The sequence below is a fragment of the Neopsephotus bourkii genome, unplaced genomic scaffold, assembly GCF_033783945.1.
Source record: "Neopsephotus bourkii isolate Nb327-2 ecotype Australia unplaced genomic scaffold, CSIRO-AGI_Nbou_v1 NB_1350, whole genome shotgun sequence".
In the NCBI taxonomy this organism is placed as follows: Eukaryota; Metazoa; Chordata; class Aves; order Psittaciformes; family Psittacidae; genus Neopsephotus; species Neopsephotus bourkii.
In genome coordinates this window covers 2,682,418-2,695,602 of record NW_026901829.1, presented here as the reverse complement: position 1 = coordinate 2,695,602, position 13,185 = coordinate 2,682,418, and the positions used below count along the sequence as shown (strand labels likewise).

The 13,185-nt window shown below is 37.5% G+C and overlaps 1 protein-coding gene across 5 annotated transcripts in view; it reads left to right on the top strand.

Moving 5' to 3' along the window:
* Positions 1-13,185, top strand: part of NRIP1 (nuclear receptor interacting protein 1) — an 82,624-nt gene that overhangs the window by 2,270 nt on the left and 67,169 nt on the right. For all 5 annotated transcript variants that reach the window (XR_009727423.1, XM_061366685.1, XM_061366684.1 and 2 more), the window contains exon 2: positions 4,897-4,981. The gene's annotated coding sequence lies outside the window, so the exon portion shown is untranslated. The remainder of the gene's footprint in view (positions 1-4,896; positions 4,982-13,185) is intronic.

The following is a 13,185-nucleotide window of genomic DNA, read 5'->3' as shown; positions in this document are numbered from 1 at the left end:
GTTCCAGGTAGGAGTGAAAGCTGACCTGTTAGACTGGACTACAGTGCCGAGTTACCTGATGAGCGAGAGCTGTCAATAGCATTCAGGTTTGCATAGAACTATGCATGCACCAAGTACAAGATGCTGTCAAATGCCAAACTGTACTGGTGGGATTTTAATTTTTTTCCCCTCTCTTAGACTTGGGGTAGGAAATTACCAGGTGGAAACATGTCTTTCCTTTCTGCTCCCCATACTTGTTTCTTTTTCTGAAGTGAGAGATGCACTAACCCAAATTTATTATGATCATAAAGACTATGTTGATAAAGTAGTAAAAGTGAACTAATGTTTTTATATAGTAAACTCAAATGCATGATTTAAATGTTGGCTGTGTCACCTGTGGTGTTTGATAGCTCTGTTTAGGGTAAATCTGTTCTATAAAAGGCACCAAGGAAAATGTGGGTTTGGTTTTGTTTTGTTTTGTTTTGTTTTGTTTTTTTAAGTGATTCAGTAAATGTTGTAGAACTCAAACATGAATTAACTTTATAGTGATCATATTTACCTGTAGGTTTTGCTTAATATGGGATTGGCTTAAAAATTGACAACAGCTTGCTTGCTTAAAGCTTGTTTTGCCTTTCCAGAGCTAACTTTCTTTTTCTGGCTTTGAACATTGGCATAAGGTTTCTGTCATACCAGCTGTATTATTGTTAGCAGTGAGAGTGCTGTTAATTTTACCAGTGACAGTGCAGGACACTACTAAATCAAAAGATAAACTCTTTTTGTGTTGTGCCGAGCACATGTATAAACCTGCCCAAGGCAAAGCCAAGGAGTTGCATTTCCCACAGTCAGCTGCCTTGCTCAAGGGTTGAGCTTGACACCTCCTTGTAGGGATATCCAAGATGATGCGAAGGCTAATATTTTGTTCAGTTTAGAATAGCTCATTGGAACTTGCCTGAACCTCAAAACCCAAGTGGCTTGTGGTTTGGGTTCCCCCCCCCCCCCGTATGTGAATGTACAAGGGAGCAGAGGGAGTCCAGAGCAGAGACTAGGGAGAGTGTGGGGATCCTAGCTGGGTGCCTGGTGTGGGGGCACAAGCCCCTTTGCTGCTGGGTGGCACATGCTGGATGATGAGCAATAGGTGGGATAAATAGGGTAATTATCCTATGGATTAAAAAAGGATAAATACCCTTTTGGGAAAAGAAGTGCAAATTTTGAAGGATGAATCATTATTGCTCAGCAGGGGTTTAATGACAGGCAAGTGAAAAGATAATGTAGGTAGGGAATGAAGACTGGGCAGGAGGAAAAGGTATGAAAGAATATTCACAAATGTATAAAACAGATAAAAACCATAAACTTGAGAGTCTGTCTAAACAGTCTTAAACTAAAGACATAAAGGTTAATGGTAACAGTGTTTGTGGTTTGCTCTTTCTTCCTGCCAGTAGGCCAAAATGATAAGAACAGTAACTATCTGAACTGTGTTGGCCTGCCTATGGCAAATGTGAAGAAAATCGAGGGAAGTATTTAAAAGGCTTGTGTCGTTGCTTTTGGCTGTTATGGTGTTAAGGTTTTGCTAGCTGCATTTGAAAATGCAGTTAGAAAAGAAGGTATTATGGGTGGCAGGCAGTACTTCAGGTGGATGTCTGTGACTGTGTAAAATCTTTCTTGCATTCTTTGGTGGGAAGATCTGCCTGAGGAGAAGCAGGCAGAATTCTTTTGGTAAAGGTGAATGCCCGGGCTTTAGTGTTTCTAGATTATTTATTTCACATACTTAGAAACATTAACAGGCCTATTTAGCACTTGAAAGAATTATAATTTGGTAATTTGTTTGGCTGACTGTTGCAGGTCGATTGGCTTGATGGTTGAAGAAGGAGAATTGGAACTAAGACTCATGTAAATAAATGATTCATGTGTAGGAAGGGGAAGAAGCTGTTGCTAGCCATCTTAGTTTGGGTCAGCCCCCTCCTGGCATAGTCTTTTCATGCTTAAATTGTTACTGGAGTTCATTGCTCCTGTTTAGTTGCTTGTCTTGAGAGAAACTGTTTTCATTACACTTATTTCTAAATAACACTGTCTTCAGCAGAGGAAAACCAATTTTGTTTATAAACAAAATCAGATTAAAAGGGGAAGCTACAGAACTTCTGTTAGTCACCAGTTTCTAAGTGGTTGAGTTTAGTGTAGAAAAGAAAGTCTGTTTTGGGGGAAGACTTCTGGTGGGCTGCTCTTCCCCCTGTCGAGAAAGAAAATTACAAGGGAGACATGAGAGATCAAGTGCTAGGTGTGAAATGTGTTTTGGTCTCAACAGAAATTGTTATTTGAAAACAAATAAGGAGTTTAGTGAATTTCTGTTGTAAAATGTGTCCAAGTAGTTTTCCTTGCTTGCAAGAGAGCAATAGCAGTAGTTTTGTTCTTGTTAGTGCTAGGCTGGTACTGCTGCTCAGATGCTGGCATTTTCACAGTGAACTTTTTAAGATTTATGGCTATGGAGTTTCTACTTCTCTGTGCCCCACCCCACTGAGAAAATGGAGTGGGAAAGGAAACTGAAAAGGCTTTTCAGTGGTAGAAAGGAAGGCTTGCCTCCGAGGTAGAAAGAAATGACCATTCTTGCCCCAGGAGACTGTCCTGTTGATGATGTTCATGTCATCACCTGTCCCACTTGCAGCAGTTCATAATATATATAAAATTCAGCATTCAAAAGAACTATTAAGGTGTGCAACACAAGTGAGGTGAAGTTTTGGGGAATAAAGTATTATTCTAGGCTTTCCTTTTTCTGGGTTGTTGGTGTTGTTTTTTCAAGTATTAGTGAAGGAATATGGAATTATCTGCCAGAAACAGCAAATTCTTTTGTGTCTCTTGTTCTGAACTCTTGCAGACTTTTAAACCTGCATTTGGGACAATGCAGGAAAGGCTGTCTAATGCTGACCTAAAGGAAGTCCTGTCTATACAGTGGACCCTGATGGCAATACAGTGTGAGGTGTTTGTTGTGTTTCCCTCCCACTAAATACAAATTTGTCTTCTGTTGAAAGTAGAACTACTTAAATAAAGCCATTTGGCAGTGATCAGGAAAAAAAAGTTTGTCTACATCTATACTATAGAAGAAAAATACTGGTGCTATTTTTCTTGAATTAAGGTGACTTGAAAAGGTGAATATATTTTTAAGTGCTGCTTCCTTCTGCTCTGAGGGACCTCTTCCATTTTTCCTTTGGTCACAAAAGATTTCACATCCAGCTTGTTTGCACTTTCAGTGAAATGGGATTGGAAAGGCTTTGAACTATGTTTATTACCACTTTCATTACTCTACCTATCATTTCCATGTTTATTTTGACTGCAATGATAGCTTTTTTTTTTTTTCTTTCCCCTAATTGAATCCAAATGTTGAGGATTGCTACTGTTCTGTGGTGCAAACTGTCTTTTTATTTTGTGGTGTGCATAGGGGAAAGATTTGAAATACTGTCTACATGTAGTATTTCAGAGTATTGACTACTTATTTCAGCTTAATTAGCTCTATTGCTTTTGTTGGGTCTTGATGCTGGCAGTAGTCAAGCATGCCTCTGTTATTTCATATACTTGAAACCTTTGAATAGGTCTTCCTTTGGATGACCACCCGTCTATCAACACCTGTTGGTTGGTTGGGTTTTGGTTGGTTGGGTTTTTATTATTTTATTTACTGTATTTTCTTATTGGTTCCTCCCTAATGTAACACATAGTAGTGGTCAGAGTTAGATGTTTTTCTCTAAGCTGGCATTAGCCCAGGTGGTTTTGTGGCAAGGGGAAATGCTGAAGGCTGTCCACAGTGCACATGCTTCCCACTCTGCCTCTCTCCACCCTGTGGACCCAGAGCTACCAGTGGGGTCCTCTATGCTAAAGAAACCCTGTATTTAAAAGGCTTTTGTATGCAAGTTTTGTGAGAGCAGAAGCTAAAAGTGTGGAAAAGAGGAGAGAGCTCTCGCTATGCAAACCAGGAGAAGGGGAAAGTTCAGCCAAACAGGGGAGAAAGTGTGTGTCATATGTGTGTGTGTGTGTGTGTGTATATATGTATGTATATACACATATGTGTTTTTTTTAATGTGTCATTTGTTGGGGGGGGGCTTGTTTGTTTTTCTTCAACTATATTTTTATTGTAGTTATATTTGCCTCTGTGCGGAATAAATGTGCTCTTTGGGTAGTACCTTGGTGGCACAAGATTTAACGTATCCTTTAATAATGTGACTTGTCACAAGAACAAGGCTAAAGCAATGCAAATAACAATGACCACCAGGGCTAGCTGTAAGTTTGCATCTTCTAGCAAAACTTAGTAGAGAAGTGGTGAGAAGAATTTTTCAGGTGGTACTTGTGATGAATAACGTCTTATAACTATAATATCATGTACTATATAATTCCTAAACGTATCAAAAGCAAATATTGTAATTTCTACTGGGTTTTTTTTTTTTAACTAATTTTGCAGTGTTTAGCATTACATTCACCAGTTATACTGTGCTCTTTTCCTTGTGTGTATATATATTTAAAAGAATAGGGGCTCTTTATGATTTTGACATTTGTAGGTGCAAGTTTGAAGTGTTAAGCAGCTATTACTGCATAGGAAGGAGGGCTTTCATGTCACAGCTGGTTTTTGAATGGAAAGAAGAGAGTGGCTTTGAATCAGTTGAACATGGATTTTGTTCTTGCAGAAATACTGTTGACTTAGTCAATACAAGTCTAGACAACGCCGTTTGTTTCTACTTGTATTACTGATGGTTTCGTTTGGAAGGCTTTGATTTCTGAAGTTTGGAGTTATGTTTTTCTTCTGAATAGAAATGTTATTTGGCATTCTTGCTAGCGGTTTAAGCATTGCATTCTATTGCACCAACAATAAGAAAGTAGTATATTGGATATGAAAAATCAGTGTGTGGACTTTCATAGGGCAATTTCTGCTGTTTTTTTCAGATAAAGCATGGAATTGTTAAGGAAGAAAATTAATGCATCCTTGGACTCCTGAAGGAAGAGCTTTCCCGATGGGACAGCTTTCAAGGTAAATAATTTGTCTGGGTTATTTACCTTGTCTCATTGTTTTGGGGTTGCTTCTTTTTGTTGCCGAATCAGGCAACAGGACAACAGGCTGCTATGTACAAGCCTTTTAGTGTTGTAATATGTTTTAAGTGATAAATTTTCAAGCTAATCCACCTCTTTTACTGTAAGAATTTTTTTTTAATTTTATTTTGTTGGTTTTTTTTTTTTTTTTTTTTAGAGTGTACTGATTAAGGAGAAATAAATATTTTTGTAGCATTTGAACCTTTTGTGTGGAATTTGCTGATAAACCCTGAAGATTTAGCCTACTTGTTTAGGAGGTAGCTGCTAAATAGAGAACAATTTGATGTACATATAATTTCGGAATGAAAGAGAAGATTAAATAAAATTTACTGTGCTACAATCTCTTCTACTTTTTAAATAAAACATATCCAAATTGAGCTTCTGCAGCAAGGGACTGTCACCGTATAATCATTATTAGATATTACATTACAGTGGCTTGTAGACATTTAGCACTGCTGTCATTTTGTTTGGATCTGCTCCCTTGGTTCCCATTTCCTAAATCCTATTTTTCTTTGATACTGGGGAATAATTCCCTGAGTGTTGTCCAGTGATTGCTTATGTATATGCACTTTGGTTTGTGAGTAATTTTATACACTTGAGTAGCCCCACTGTACTCGGTGGGCCTACATACATGGCTAAGAACTTGAGAATCCTGATGAGCATAAAGAATACAATTTGGGCGTGTAATGGTTGACAAACAGTTGTTGTTTTGTTTCTGGTCTCTCTTAGGACTCATTTGCATTGCCTCCAGTGGCAACTTTTGTGAGCATTAGTAGGGAAGGTCTAGAAGCTGGAGGCAGTCACAGAAAATCCCAGCCTGCAAAATTTCTCCCATATCTGTCACAATGACACAGATTGCAGATGCAAGAATAAATCTTTCTTTTTTTTTTTTAATAAATAAATCCTTGACTTCATTTGAATATAGTGTTGTATAGCATTTATGTACTTTAGTTTGAGTATCTTCGACATAGTAGAATGTAGCAAAGTGAAATAATTAGAAAATATTGGCACTTTGCAAATTGGGGAGGTTTGGGCTTATTCAGAATCAGTGTTTTGGAAATTAAGATGAGGGATCTGTTCCTTCTCCCCTGCCCTCCCAATAATGTTTTGTATCTGACTCCCGAAAAATTAAAAACGAGTGTCTAGCATTGCTGTAGTGCTTCTAAGTTGTCTGAGTAATTGTATTTAAGGAAATTAACTGTGTTACTTGCTGGTCTCAGAATCAGTAAGATGGGCACTTTGGAATTAAAGCATCATTAATTAATTAGCTATTTACAACTTGAGAATTGTTGTGATCAGCAGCAGATGGTCACTTATACAGCCTTAACAGAATTTAGTAGACAGTGGCTTTTGTGACAACAGGCTTTTCAAATCTTTCATATCTTCAGAAATAGTTAAAGTGCTTCAAAGATTTGTTTCAAGATTGTCACCTCTGTTTAGAAGCAGTTCTATTTAGTCAGAGTTGCAGACGTGTAAGCTGTAAATGAGGGTCTGGCATCAAGTATTCAACTTACCAGTGAGGTGGTTAAGCTAAAGATTTAAGAAAGCTTGTTTGTCAGTGTATACATGGCTGGTGATCCTGATACAGTTTGCATTCTTCTTTTCCATTTCTAACCAATATTATAAAACAGTTACATGCTATGTATTGGGTTTTTTGGGGGGTGTTGGGAAACAGGTTGGTTTGTTGGTTATAAGTACTAATTGTAGAATACGTGTGTTGATATACAAGTGTGAATTGCATAGCATTATAAATAGTTTTAATGCGGAGTCATGCTGAGAGTTGGTCAGTGGAATTAGACTTCTTGTTTTAAGCTCTGGGCCGTTATGGTGGTCTTTCTCCAAAACAGTGCTGCTTTACAAATGTAACTGTTGATCTTACTGATGCTGTGTAACCTTCATGAAGTAAGAAATACAAGAGGGGAAGACTGATACAGTGTAACCTTCATGAAGTAAGAGATATAAGAGGGGAAGACAGTGGTGCTGAGCTTGAGCTTGCAGCAAAGGAAAATAATGTAGCAGCGATCTAAAATGTGTAACTTGTGTCCTTGTTAAGTTTATGCAAGTCTGCGAAACTTTAACTCACTTGAAGATACACTTACTGTTAGTTTTTAATTCTCATCTGTAAGTAGCAAGATTAAGGTGGTGACTCAGTAGGAACAAGGTTGTCAGAGGCAGCCTTTAATTGAGGAGGAATTGGTCACTGTATACCAATTAAGTCTTATTTTTAATGATAGGTTTTGGAGAACAACAAATGAGTGCAGTGTGATCTTGGCTGATAGTATGTGCTTTTCTTGTTGGACAAAACCGTAAAGCCTGAGGATATGAAATGGCAAACAGAAGTTTCACTACATTTTTTTTTCTTCCTCTGAAGAGGAAAAAGTAGACTGTGCAAGTAGAAGAAACTCCATGCTTTTGCTGTGGAACTGATTAGCTGATTAATTTGAGTATATTTTGTCTTTGGGGACTAGCACAGTGCTTCCATTTTTGTCATCATAGGAAATCTGGTGAAGGGATTGGTAACTTGCCGGGTGGAGAAACATCCCTCATTCTGTCTGTAGCTTGACATTTAATATTTTATAGCAAACTTAAGTTTAACATATTTGAACTTGTACTAGATAGGGTTAATAGGCTAGAACAAAAGGTCAAAGCATAAGGCATTAGGCTTAATTAAGGGAGAGCAGGAGTGGCAGGAGTATGTGACAGTTAAATGGGTTTCCCACAGACTAATGTCTGTTACAGTGCAACCATGCCTCAACTTAAGTGGGTTATTTTGTGCAAAGGGCAGCAGTGATTAGCAGTTTGACATGCCAGACGTTTCTGGCCAATCCCATCTGTTTTAGAGGTTAAAAAGCATACCTTTATGAGCTGATAGATTGATTTGTGTGCCTGTCTGGTAAAGATTAGAAGTCCAAGGCCGATGCTGTAAATGCCAGTTATAGAATATTGTACTTTCTTAGTTGCTCTTTGTTTAAACTGCTAACTGTGTTGTAATGGGGCTAACAGCTATAAAAGTGACCGTGCAACACGAAGAACACAGCAGGGCTGCTGCAGCGGCAAGTGTTTTGAACCAGAAAGGTTTGGGAGAAACACTTCCTTCTTGGTTCAGGTTTGTTTTGAATGCGAGCCTGTAGCATTTGGTCCCTTGCCAGTGCTTCACTTGGAAGGGGGATCTAGCTGAGTGTGCTACTCCTCAGAGTTCACACTTTTTCGTTCTAGCAGTTGTTGTTAATGTGCTTGTCCAGAGGTTACCTGCCTCAGCATGAGCAGTTTTCCAGTTCCAGACATGGTCAGCTACAGGAGAACTTCAGCTTTTAAAAGATTTTGGTATTTATCTTAACTTTGTTGTGCTTCTGTATCTTTCCCACTCCATTGCTGAAGTGGGATGATACATGTGTATTCTGTTGTTTTCTCCTTTATAGCTGTTACTCTCCAGATAGTTCCGGTGACTGCATTATGAGGTTGCCTTCTAAGCCTAAAATAAAATAGATAGCACAGTAAGTCTTGACTGTATTTCTCATCATCTTTATGACTTTGTAAAATCAAAGTTACATTACTATTAATATAAGACTATTAATAAATCGTTGATGCAATAAAACTGTTTTTGATAATGTTCAAGGTTCATACATAGTTGAAGGTGATAATCCTATTTTAAAATCAAGTAGAGGTCAGACTGTATTATAACGTAACTGACTGTGGCCCAAATGCTTCCAGACCAGTGACAGTCTTCTTCACTTTAAATGAGTACACACCTTTGAATTAAATTGTTAACTGTAAATGCAGTTTGTGGTAACATACTGATTAACTTCCTTTGTATTTTGTGAAAAGCACAGAGATGTGCTCACTTAAAAGTAATGCTTAAAGCTCTCTTAAAAAAAAAAAAAAAAGAAAAAATTAAGTTTTCCCTGTTCTCTCTCTCTGCTCTGTTCAAACAGTAACACTTGTAGCTGAATATAACTGAGAAATAAAATCGCATTAAATTAATATTTGGTGCTGTGCACTTAGCATTCCTACATTAATTTTTATAGTCAGTCCTCTGTCTAAAAATTCTTCGTTTTCTCCTTGCAAACAATGATTGTTTTTCCCTTCCTCCATTTTAAGGAAAATAAAAGTAAAATCTGAAGGTAGTAATGACTTGATATTGATGCTATAAAGACTGCTCCACATACATGAGGTATATGTTTGCTATAACAGATGTGGCCTGTTCCTGAGATTTACTGATTTGTGATCTGTGAGTAACTTGTCTTTACCTTATCTTATTTTGTAAGAGCCACCTTAGTTTTTCCATTTCCCAGCCCCCCCCCCCAAGGAATTCTTTTCTTTTGGAAATACCCAGAAATATTTTCAGTGTCCTTTAGAATGAGCAAGACAACATCATTATCTTGTGGTTTATTTAGTAACATGGAGCTGAAACGGGCATATGCAGCATCATGTTCTCTATGGAATAATATCTATTTAAATGATTTGAATCTAATACATATTTACGTAAAAAAACATCTTGCCCTTCTCTGTACGGAGAGAAGGTGAACAAGCATAAATTTTATAATGTTCATTGCTTCTCTTGCACTAAATCATACTTAAATTGCAGAAGGTTGTTGGCTTGAGAGATGTGTAAAAAGTGCTTGGCTAGTAAAGTGAGGGTGCAGGGAGATTTATCTAATTTAACACGAAGAAAATGTTGTCAGCTGCACTGCATTGATACGGGATTGCCTAAATCCAAAAGTTGTACTTTAGATTTTCATATATGCATATTTGTAATATTTTCATGGTTATAATACACAAAGTACAATCCTGAAATGATCCATTAGTGCAGTGTGTATGCATGCTATATTTTTGGCTAATCTGATTGCTATTGATCATACCCAAGCCATTATCTAATATAGGAGTGGGATGGACACTGTGTCTGCTTTTCTGCTGTTTCAAGGCAGAACATACTTTATGAAGTGTCTCGCAACAGTCATTGTTAAAATTTTTATAATTGCTGCTTGAATGTAATTAGCATTTCCTGATCTAAGCATAGTATGAATAGAATAATAAATGTTTTCAAGTAGTATGCTAGAGAGTGTACTTAGGACTTCATATAGGATATTTTTCCCCCATAAGGATATGGTCTAGTTTTGTTGATGAGAGTGGAAGTCTAGGTAGTAATTTTTATTGGGTTTGGGCTTCTCTGTGAGTCTGCACAGTTCACGAAGCTCAGTGATGTAGAGTCAGTATGATGGCTTCTTTTCTACCATTCCATCACTGGATAAATCTCAGCAAAATGGTTTAACATTATTGAATATAACAGGACTATCAAATGTTGTTGTCATCAGTGAGTCAGCTGTGGGGTTTTTTCTTTTTTTTTTAATATCTGTTTTGCATTGTGCCTTTCAGTTAGAATATGGTAAAATATTTGTGTAAGGTATTCATACAGCTTGACTGGCCATGAGGCATTAAAAACAATTCTGAAATGTCCATTGTTTTCAACTTCAGATAGTCTTCAAAAAAGGAAAGGATACGGTTGCAGTCTTTGGTGCTTCAGAGATTTGCTTTTTTCAGGTAATTGGTGAGAAGACAAGCACTTGGTTGGTATCCCTGACCCTTTACAAACTGAGTAAAAATGATGCTGCACCATATGCTTGTGTGAACTGTCTGACTATGGATTTCTCCTTATTTTAGATTTCCACACTCTTTGACCTTGTAGTTGATGACTTTGGTCTGGAACAATTTCAAAGTCATGTAAATGAGTGTAATTAAGGTATTGCTTATCATCTTGGAGAGTTCACAGAGATGCTTATTGGCTAGAAAGGTTTGTTTACTTAATATGGAAGGTTAATATAAGGTGAAATTTTACTGTCTAAAATGGCTTCATAATGTTACTATTTGGCAGCTGAAGAAAATAGTATTTGAAAAGGCAAATAATAGTTTTATTTGACCTCTATGTGTTTCCTGTAGCTTGCATTTATTGGGAAAATTTATCTTCATTGCATAGTCTTATTACAGTTTTCCTTTTTCCTTGCCCTGCAACAAGAGCCTCTCAGAACTATTTCCAGATTTTCTTGTAGGAAAGGCGCTACATTAAGGAAGGAAGTGCAAAAATACTTGACAATAATTGCTATAAGTAGTCTTTCCACTTCTGTCTTTTGTTCCCCCCTCCCTCTTTTTGCAAGAATGGGATTCATGCTTTGTTCTTTGCTGTTGCTTTTGTCCTTATTCCCATTGCTGCTGAAATAAGGTGGAAAAGCGGTGTAAAACACACGGGAAAAGCAGCAAGCTACTGGTTTCTGCCTTTGTTTCTCAGGCAATATTAAAAACAGGACCTAGGCCTATATTTTCTCCTCTGTAGCCGTCAACTTTGAATATAGTTGTTTTGCTTATCATTGTGGAAAAAAAAATTGCTTGCCTGGTTAATTCAATAAATAGTCTTATTGGACTATCTGTAGCTTCTGGAGATACCCTATAACTACTAAGCGAGAGCATCCTTCCTCTCCCATTTTTGTAAGAGCTGAAGGCTTCACGTCCTACTCTGTGCTTACTAAATGTGCAGGTAGGACAACAGTTTGGTTTTTCTTGAAGTCATGACAACAATCATAACTTGAAGTGAGATAAAGATGCTTTCAGAAGAGAGAAGCAAAATCTCTTGGGCAAGATGTGAAAAGGAGCTAAAGTTCAAAATCAGAATATAATGATCTAAAAGGGGGGTGAAGAGGTGGGGTGGAGGAACACCAGAGATAAATAGAAAATCCTTTACCTTTGAAATTTGAAAGAATGTACTATTGACTTCAGTAAGGCCAAGATTTCACCTGAATTCCCAGACTGTAAATTGAACTCCCAGAACTCCCAGAATAATGGAGTAGTAATGAATGGTTGTGGGATAGAAAGACAAACCCCCTGAAAAATACGCTTTGTTACTTCAGGCCATATTTATCTGGAAGGGAAGAATCCTTGTCTTTGCCATTTGCTTTTGCTAACGTGCTAAGACCAAATCTGTTCTGACCTGCCCAACAGTGGCTAAGTAAGAGTGCAAAAATTCTCAAAGAAATATTTCCCCTTGCTGATGGAGGTCAGGATGATTTCTCAAAAATCTGTCCTGGTCCTTTTAACTTACTGGTGTTTAATTCTCTGCTACCTGAAGTTTTATCCTGCTATAAAATAAATGCAAAAGGAACATTTAATAACCTGTGCTGATAGCATTTTGTGACCTCTTTGCACTCCCTCACATAGGTTTAACTGCCAAGATAAAGAGATAACAAGGTTGTGCAGAATTGCATTTACTGTTTACTGAACTCTGGCTTGTCTTTTGTTTGTGATGTCAAACACAAAAGTTTGATCCTGTTTTTTTGGATATACCTCTTCAACACTGCTGTCTTGCGTGGTTGCTCACAAACTTCTTTTCTTTTTAAAGTTTCTCATCTGGTTTGTCATCTCCTCAAGGCTATCTTGGCACGCATATGACCAAACTGGCTTTTTATCTGAAATGCATAAAAGGCCAGTTCCCCAAACTTTATCTTCTGGACCTCAAGTATTATCATTAGTCATTTTCTACTGTGAATTCTATTAATGGAAAAAGAGTCTGTTCAGTGTGCCCTTCAGGCTCTCCAAGCAATTTCATTTCTGCATTACCTTGCTCTGGTTTTGTTTTCCAAGTATTCTGATGTGAAGTAGAGGAGATGAACAGTATTTGGACGCTACTTTTGAGGTAATCCTGAGTTTTTTTGTGTTACAGTGATGCATGGTTCCTCTAGCTCTGATGTCCTCAGAGCTTTTCCTAAGCAAATACCAGCTACATTTTGTCTCTGCAAAACTGAACTTAAGCACTGAAGGAGGTCTTAAAATATCCTCTTTGTGCTGATGATCATGCTATTTCTGTGTCTCCTACCTTATGACTTGGTTGTTACTTTTTTGAGGAAAATTGCACATGCTTCACAAGATACCAAGAGCACGGAAACAATCAAATTTCTTCTGTTACGGCCTTTTGGGGACATTGTAGACTATTGCTGTTTTGCTACTTAGGTAGATTTGGAGACTCAGATGTCAGTTACTCTTTTGGATAATGGATTGTTTGAATTTAACATACAAGGATGCCCCTCTTCTTTTCCTGTCATCCTTAAAGGTCACTGTACACGAGAGAAAGTTGAGTCATGGGCTATAAACAATTGTAGATCT